This window comes from Amphiura filiformis, chromosome 4, assembly GCF_039555335.1.
Source record: "Amphiura filiformis chromosome 4, Afil_fr2py, whole genome shotgun sequence".
NCBI classification, from domain to species: Eukaryota; Metazoa; Echinodermata; class Ophiuroidea; order Amphilepidida; family Amphiuridae; genus Amphiura; species Amphiura filiformis.
This window is the reverse complement of record NC_092631.1, coordinates 41504907-41515075: the sequence shown is the minus strand read 5'-3', so window position 1 is coordinate 41515075 and position 10169 is coordinate 41504907.

The following is a 10169-nucleotide window of genomic DNA, read 5'->3' as shown; positions in this document are numbered from 1 at the left end:
CCCTTTACCGTGAAAATGACCATATGCAAAATTAGAGACCAGCCAGATTATTACTGTTGAATACTATTATTATTGATTCTATTACCCCCACAACCCATTATTCAAAATCGCGCACTGTGATTTGTTGAAACGCGTCACGTGACAGACCATTAATTAGCGATAAAGTGTCAAGGGCAAAAAACTTTATGTTCTTCTATCATCACAGCGCACAGCAGAGCGCACTGCACACCTGCTTATGTAGGGGAGAATGGAATGTCAGGGGTGTGTTATTGTATTGCATACCTGCTTATAGGGGAGAATGGAATGTTAGGTTGTGTTATTGGAATGTGCATACGCTTTGGCTACGCGTATGCGCTCCACCTTGAGGTAAACAACTTGAAATATTTGGGCAAAAAATTTGATATTTTCTCTTTAAATCACACTATTTTGTGGTAATAGAATAGAAATAAAGGGTGCAGCATTATCCTTTACACGCAAATAATGTGTCCTCGGCAGTAAAAACATTTAAATATTGGGTTCGGCTGCGCCTCACCCATTATTTACATTTTTACTGCCTCAGACACATTATTTTCGTGTAAAGGATTATGCATTACCCTTTATTTCTTAAATACAAATGATGCCGCTGGAATCAATGAAACTCTCGTCTCCAACATGCACTGATGAAAGACGACTTTGCTTTGTATAAAGTAGGTTTTCGGATCATGCAGGGTTGTAAGATTATATGCTGCTGAATACAAACGATGCCACTGGAATCGATGAAACTCTTGTCTCCAACATGCACTGAGAGACCACTTTGCTTTGTATAACAGGTAGGTTTTCGGATCATGCAGGGTTGTAAGATTATGCTGTTGAATACAAATGATCGATGAATCTCTTGTCTCCAACATGCACTGAGAGACCACTTTGCTTATAATTACAAGCAGGCTTTCAGGTCATGCAGGATTTTACACCAGTTTTTACAAGGTCTTGGAGAATTATATGCTGGTTTCATTTAAATGATCATGCAAGTGATGACATGTTTGTTGGACCATAGACAGCTTGTTGATTGCTGGCACTGTGAAAGCATGTTACACATATCGGAAAGCAGAAAACATGTCAGTCAGTAAAGTACACATAGTCCATTCAAATTAGATTCAAAACTCAAAAATATCAAAAGTCAATACATTGCAACAGTTTCTGTTTCCAGTACACTTTTATAAGGTATCTGTAATAATATATTTAAAGTTTACATGTGGACAGATCTAGGGGAAAATGTCAAAGTTTAATTCTGGATTAAATTTTGAAATATACATTTCAATATAGTTTGTCCATAACAGACATAGGCTATTTGCCTTGTGAAATAGAGATTATGTTAATTTTTTTATCAAGGTTTTATGACACAAAGTGATAAAAAACTCACTGAATTACAAGTGGTGACTACTTTTCCGATGTCATTCACTAAATTCTGTTGCATTAAGGGCATTTCGTGATCCACAGCCTCATCCCCCACTTTTCTCAAAAAAAGTTGAGATTTTTATATCACTGGAAACCTCTGGCTACATAATGTTTATGTACAAAAAATTTCTTGCAGATTAATTCGTTTAGCACAGATACCGTGAAATTTGAATTTCGTTCTGGTGCACCAGAACGAAATTACAACACATTGTCTATGGAGCAGTGTAATACACATAATCATGCATAACTCGCAAACGCAAAATTGGAATCAACTGAAATTTTGGGAATAAATGTGTTCAATTGAGCATATAAACTTAAAAAAATACAATCTGCTTGCTATTGATATGATCGAGGGGCCATGAAAAAGTCAACCGAATTTCATTCGAGTGCATATGTCAAAGGGGATAAAATAAAACAAACAAACAAAGGGGATCAAACGTTTAAATTTGCCCAATTGGGCTTATAAACTTGGCACAAATATCCTTTATGTGAGGAGAGCATGAAAAACGTCAACAGGTGGCCAAAGATCATATCAGGGTTATTGGGGGTCATTTACTATGCACAGTGTTCACTACCAATATCTTTGGATGCACCATTTGGGACCCCCATCCCTATTTTTGTACTTCTGTTACACTTTTGTACTTCTGTTAAGCAATCGACGCAGCAGGCGGTCACGAAAGTTGTAATTCTGAACCTAAATTATCTCTGTTTCTTGTGTGTGTTTTTTATAGTTCAAAGCGGAGTTCTGATTAGACCCTCCCTCGGGTCCGTGGAGAACGACTGGTAATGTAGATTACATAGCATTAAAAATCAACCCAATACACGGACCCTCCCAGTCTGTAGGCAATTTGACTTCCAGCTCCCACAAACTGCTGGAAGTTCACTTTTACGGATTTGGAGTCACGCAATCTTTCTATATACCACGTCCATGTTTTCACTACATTAACGTTTGTGTAAGCGACTAAACAACGATATTGTATCCGACCAATCAACGCAGCTTGGCAGCGCGGGGATATTTGAAAAGGCTTCCCTAGCTAAATAATGTGCAAACATTTGCAAACCGCACGCGATAATGTACGCAATATGGACAATAGGCCTAAGTCCGAGTCGAGTGGTTGCCTTTTATTATTGCGCGTACCATGGGTCTATCAGACGCGTGCCACTTGAGCTCAATACCTCTCAGTTGTTGACAAGTGTCCCATCCGATCTTGCGTCACATCCCGCGGCATAGCTTTGTGCTACCATATTTGAATTGAAACTGGGGCGGGGCTTTCGTAATTGACATCAGAATCACCGTGCTTCGTTGAACGAATATTTGGAAGTGAGATCTCTAACAGATTGGACCAGTCTCGGAATCAGCGCTCAATGGACTTTCGCGTTCACTTATAATACGAGTATATTTCTATATTGCTGCATGGTTGACTGTGGTGGGTGTAATTAGTGGCGTCGATTTGTGGATGAAGAGGAATGGGTTTTTGGCATTGAAGAAAATAAGGGGGGGGGGTTGGCATTTTTTTTTCATAAGGCATTACGTAATTATTTATTGTTACATTATCCAGAGATGGAACCGAACCGAGACTGGGGGCCAGTCTAAGTTCTGATATAACAGATAGTTCAAGTAATACAAAGAAGAGGTAATTACAATTAATTTGATTTAACATAAGTTTGATGTACCAGTTGGATCAAGTACAGATATTTTACCATGTTGTACCCGAGTTTATTTATATGTGTATGTGTAGGGGTGACAATTTTGTTTCTTGCCCCAGGCGCTACCAACCCTAGTTACGCCACAGGGTGTGTGTGTCCGTGTGTGGTGTGTGTTTGTCCATCCGGAGCTGTATCTGGAGATCCATACCGGGATGCTACTTTGTGGGGAAAGAGTGTTCAACTCTGCTCTGTGATCGTATGTTTTTCGGTGAAAAATATGCAAATTATGCAAATTAACATAGCTGATCTGCATTATTTATGCAAAAATCAACATAAATTGATAGCGGAGTTTGTGGACAGATTATCTCAAGATCAGTCTGACGTATGGGAGCGAGTCATATAGTGGCAAGACAATACACACCGCCTGATCACCTGATTAGTTTTGGTGAAAAGTACGCACATCTAGTAGTTAATTTGCATAATTTATGCAGGACACTTCTACATATTTAGTTGGAAATGTGTTCAAATCAACCTTGTGGATTCTGGTCAAAGGAAGGATATCTACTAGTTGCACACTTGCTTAGATTTTAGCACAAAATATGGTAATGAATTTGGCTATTTGCATAATTTATGTGCATATTTCTCTGAATCTTAAATATAATTCTCCCTTAATCAAACTGCATGTAGAAAGGTATAAATTTGTAATATATCATGATGGTGCCTACAATGCGTACATGTTAATAAAGACCAATCAGTCTAGTGTAAAAATCAGTTGATTTTTTGATTAACTTGAAATATTTATTTTTGCTTGAAATGGTGGAAATTGTATTCTAAATTACAATATGTAATATAAATGCATGCATTTTTTTTTTTTAATTCTTATAGACCGAGATCTACACCATCAGATTTCAAAGACGGGGCTATACCACCACTTCCGCCACCAGTAGCAGATAAGCCTGTAGATGTGAATCCACAGCAGGCAATAAAGCAAGAAATAGAAGCTGCCAACATAGGTTCGTATGATTGTAAAATATGCACAACAGTTATACATGTTGTTATGAGATACACTAAATTTCTCATCAGCAAGTACTTTTGGTGACAGGTTATATGTCGAAAAAAATATGACATTGAGTTTAGATGTCAAAGAAAACAAATAGGGCGCCTTTGAGTATTCGCCCGTCAATGTGTCAACGCTTTGAGTCCAGAATCATGCTCGAAATAATCGCAACACAAAGTCTATGACTGTAGGTTCAAAATAAAGGGCCGTAATTGCCACATGGCATGCAATCAACTATTAGGGCTCTGGAATTACAGTATGTCTAGTATGGTGTCTATGGTGTCAGGGTCCAACTCGAGAAGGACTGCATGAGGCTTAAACAGGGAGGTCTTCTATTAATATACTTCAAAATAGAAGACCTTGCCACAAGACATGCTAAAATATCATGACTATGCCCGGGCAGGCCAAAGTTTGTCAGAGAGTGACGACTATTAGACCAAGGCAATGCCTCGATCAGTATGTAGAACTATTGGTTGGAGTAAGCATTTGTTTATTCTTACCAACTATTTCGTCCAGATGATCCTCATATTTGTGGTATTTTTATTCAACCAATATAATGGGCATGTTCATTGTGTGAGTTTTAAAGCTTCGATTGGTATTTTCACTACACTGCATATGCTCAAAGCTTGTAGAGTATCTTCACCTAGTTCATCAACACGTTGGAAGTGTACTTTCAGTCTGTTTTGACCTCAATGTTGCTGCTTCAGTGCTTGCTTGTTTTGTTTTCACCCGCTTGGTGGACTTGCAGTGATGGTGTTGCCTAAACAAATCAGTCTCTTCTACAATCTTAATGTCGCACTTGGCAATGACGCATTGTAAAAAGCGATATTGTTAAATTTAGCAGAAGAGATTTTAAAATGACTATTGTCATGGCAATAGTTCATTTTTGATGTCATTCTTAAAAGTAAAGGGGGGGGCATAGCTAATTCAATGAAGACACTTTTAACCATTCAGATTACAGGAATATGAGATATATGAACGTAACTATTCAGTTATGTATAATAATCTTATTAATGCAGGTGAGGCGCTGATATCTCTTGAATGCCTGGGGATTAGCGAAGACAATGTTCGCACAATAAACCCAACATTGGTAGACACTGTAGTGGCATCTATGGAGGAGCACTCGGACCATGGCTACCAGTCCTACGTTGTTGCGACTAAAAATCTAGGAATGAAAAGTAGTTGGACACTAGACAAGGTATGTTTTATAATCAAATATTTGATTTGGTTGAAGTTAAGCATTATTATAATGCAGGTCAAATTTTATTGGTTATACCACCTCTTGTGTTCTTCACCAATCAGCCAATATTATTTCCAAGATGAGACCGGCTGTGAGTCAATTTAGAGGGGTTGGGTAAACTAAACGAGACTGGGGACATACATTCAAGCCGCGTATCTGAACACCTACAATCAAGGAAATAAATAGTTGGCACACTTTGACATTATGTTGGAACTGTCGCTCTGATAGTTCAGTGAAATAAGTATAACCATGTTTGATTAGAAGTACAAGCCAGCCCCTTTCCCCGTCCTCCCACATTCCCCCTCAATCAATGTTAAGGAGACTGGAGAGCCAGAATGCTTTCATCAACATTGAATTGGAGGAGAGTATGCCAGAGTGTGCCAACATTAATTTCCCTGATAGTAGTTGAAAGTTTGATTCTCATATATGATGTTAATGTAGATAATGCAGTGATTGTTGCTTTTATGTAAAACTAGATTTCGCGGTTCTCGGGTCGGGCGCTTCTCGTGATAGGCCTATTTCTAATTACCCAAACCCGTTACCCATATACCTGCCCTGACTTTTAACACTACTATGAAATGCGTCTCTCAATGATCAAGACCCGACTTGACACAACTTGTTCGCGATTCGCCTCTTCCAAGCCCTGCCCTGTTACCACATTTAGAGAAACCGAAATTAGTATCTGGACGTGGATATAGGCCGTTACTAAAGTAATGAAATCAACCGCGAGAAACGTGAACGCAAAAACGGTTATAGGCCTTACCACAACGGATAATTTTTATGTTAACCATTCTGGAGCATTCCGGAAATAGTCATATTTTGCTGAAATATGCCTATATGCACGTGTTTGGTGTGTGCACATGTTCGGTATTGAAATATGTGTTGAAAATAAGGCCTATAATTATTGGTCCGATGAGATGCACCTGTTAATCACACTGTAATGCTTTTCCGATGCGCGCACTGTACTCCGCGCACACTCCCGTTGATACTACGCGATAGCGCACCGCAAGCACGCGATAGTGCACCGCATGAACGCGAACCGCGCGCGATAGCGCGCGGACAGAGGGACGGACGGACGGACACGCCGTAATTAGTATTAAGATGGTGCACTTGCCCGTGTTTAATCACATCTGCCACTTGGATATGTTTGTAAGATGTCAGTGTCTTTCTGTAGATTGGCTGCATCCTCTTGTGTGTATGTATGTACTCTATGTATCCATGCACTCCACTGATATGGCTTCATAGAACCTATGTAAAACACCATCATTATTATGGGCCATGGGCATATAAATTTTAATTTATAGCGCTGCATTATATGAATGCATGTAGCTTAAAAATCAAAACCATGCATTGATTGTAGAAGCAATGTTAACACTGTATTATACTCATCTAAATTCACCCATTTGGGCAGTACAGTACAGTACAAAATTTAAATTTATTTGCTGCAATTGTAACTTAGTATTCGGCCTCCTGCGGTCGGCCTGTTTAGCTCGATATCTTTACAGCATAAATAGTTTAATCATATGTCATCACCACACCGGCACCTCATTCGCTGATCAAGATGGGCAGCACTGCGTGACCTAGTTCTTTTTATATGATAATCAGCAAGAGCAGTTGGACCCTGCTGAAGGACTTTACCAGATACAATAAATAAGTGAAATAAAGAGATATTGAAAATTATTTTAGTGAAACAATGGGATTGCAGATTATTGCTATTTTCATTGGTCTTCAAATGCTCATGCTTGATCATTGTTAGTATCCAATAATATATACTTTGCAGATACCATGCACTAGTAGTACAACTTCTTTGATTCCCTTCATTACAGTGCTATAACGTTACTTGCATCATCTTTTTTGATTACAAAACTATAGGCATGTGGTTACAAGTATGAAGTTCTTGGGGGACAACACAACCTCAAGGCATGTCTCAAAATGAATGAACGGCAACCAAACAGAGACCTTTTCAAGTCACGACGATGTCAGATATATCATGGACCATCACTTTCGCTTGAAGCAAAATTATACTTGGGTGTTATGCACAATAAGATAGGAGATGTCAGAAAGAACGCCACCATAAGAGAGGAGGTATGTTTACTCTTACAATCTGGTATCCCAGAAATGCATTCTTATTTTGTTTTTAATATGCTTCTGAATGTTGTTTAACTTTAACTAAGATTGTGGTACTGATGACAGTATAAATGTGGTATTTTAAGACATGATACTTATTTGCAATAGAGACATGGCTTGTTATCCCGAGCTTTCGTCGTGATTGCATGAGACCAGGTCGCGGTAAACAATTACTATTCTTTCTTCCTTCTTTTTTATTCCATCCTGCTTTTCTTCCCAGTGGCTTTCCATCTGCATATGGACTGGAGGGTGCATGCCCCCTGGTCGAATTGAAAACCCATTGGAAATTTGCTGCAAAAATGGATTATGTCTCCCTCCATCTGGCCTAGAGCCCCAAATCATGGTCGGTGCTCCTCCATATGATATGACTTGCGCTGTGCAACATACTGTCCCTTCCCCTTTGTCTACTGGTAGCAAATGTGTTTGGCTAACAGGGCTTCAAGTGGCCCTATATTTGATCATATTTTTCTCTATGTAGTTTTAAAGAGCCCTAGTATTTTTTGCTGAAGGTGTTTTTATCGAGTCTAAATGATTTTTGGCACCATTTTGCAGATTTCACATGAAATCCCAAGAGCTTCCAAGGGCTTTGCCCCTGAACCCCCATCAGGAGCGCTGTATTCATTCATATAATTTCAGCTTGCATTTTACCTTCACTTTCAGTAAATTCCTTTTTACAGTTTAGGTTGAGTTTTTGCTAAATCCTAATCATATCCCATACTAGGCCTGTTTATTGTACATTCTACTATATATATTCATGTCACTGTTCAGGTTTGACATTATTTTTACACCTCAAATCTTGCAAATTTTCCGAGGGGCCCTTACATGCAGCCCACTGGATCCCATGATATTGGATTATGCTTTGCACATTGATTGGTAACAATAACTTCAATTCTTCAACATGCATTGTGCAAGATACCTCCACCTGCTATATGCTGTACATCCATGAGCGAAACTGTTAAATTATTTACGTTTTACATGTATATAACTTGCAAGTTTTGCTCATACATGTACAGCATATATCAGGGTCAGGTACTTATCTTGCAAGATGCATGATCTTGAAGAATTTAATTTATATAATGCCACTTCATCTTTTAATATGCTTGTCTACTTTTCTCCATTTAACTCCACAGTTTGAATATATTTACTAGTCTTAGCCATGCAGAATTATTATATTAGTGGTTTATGTTGTTGGAATCTAATTGATTTAAAAGAAAATCAAAATCATTTTAGCTTTGGATCATATCAATTAATTGACACAACTTTTCTCTCTTTGAAATTTGATTATTAGATCATTCTGTGCAGACGGTTAAAGAAGGAATGTGGAAATGACGACAAGAAATGGAAGCAACTGTGCAAACCAATGATAACTTCAGTGGTACGTTGATGATCCCTTAAATAAATTATGAGTTGCATATAACCAGCACATTGACTAATATGACATGGAATATATTCCTAAATCAGAAATTTGATGTGCCCATGTGATGTCTGCAATAACTGGCTATTTGTAAAAGCATAATTATATGGAAAAGGTTTAAATGTTATAGCCCTTAATAAGCAATCCTGCCAAACCATGGAGTCTCAAACTCTGTGAAAAATATACACTTACAGTAATTCAGAATTTCTACTATAGCTACAATATTGCATTTTAAATTAATTTATGTAATTTTGATTCAAATATAAGTCAATCTGGTTTTAAAATAAAATTATACAAGGTTGTGAGTGCCCTTAACCTAGTTTGGATCGAGTAGTGGTGGTAGAAGCAAGACTGAATTAAAATGACTAGTTTGCGTGTGATATCAGTGCAAAGCCATGACACATTGCATGTTTCTTTCTAGCCTGCGCAATATCGCATTTTTGGTATGGAAGACAGGTCGTCATTAGCAAGTTAGTCTTTTTAAAACTTTCTTCAATTATATCAATAAATTATTGCCATGAATGCATTCCCACTATTAACTTCTAGTTGGCACATGATACTTACAGGTTATTTCTAATTTGATATTTGCATGATTTGTGAAATCATACAATTGTTATTTCAGATCAACATGCCGGGCAATTTGACAACAACTATTGCCCAAAATATGGAAGCTTAATGTCACAATAAAAATCCCTTCATTGCTTCTTTTCATGTTCAGAAAACTGAAACCGGGAAGGATTTCGCAACAATGTTGCAGCTGGCCAAGAAGAGTGACAACGTCTTTGAAAAGGTAATACAAGTTATGCAGGCCTATAAGGATGGCACTATAAACAGGCGGGTGATGAAGCAGGACCATAAAGGAGGAGAAATTAAATTTCCCATCTATAACTTGCGAGTGTTTGGGGAAAAAATGTCACCATGTGTGGCAATTGAAATGTTAAACCAGGCACTCAACAATGACATCACCCTCAAGGACCTGGACAGAGCAGCTAGGAATACACAGAAACTGCACGACGTGCAAGCAGCCCTAATGGGAGAAGTGGGAGTGAAGACATGGCCTGAAATGGTGGAGAAGTACCCTTACCACACAAAGAGGGCACTTCTGATAACCCAATTTGGCAAGGTATGTTTTAAAATGGTAAATAGTATCAATTTACCATGCATCATGAATTCGAAACAATAAGATTGAAAATTTCACTGCAAATCTCAGAGTAACTACTAGAATATATATATATATATATACATAGAAC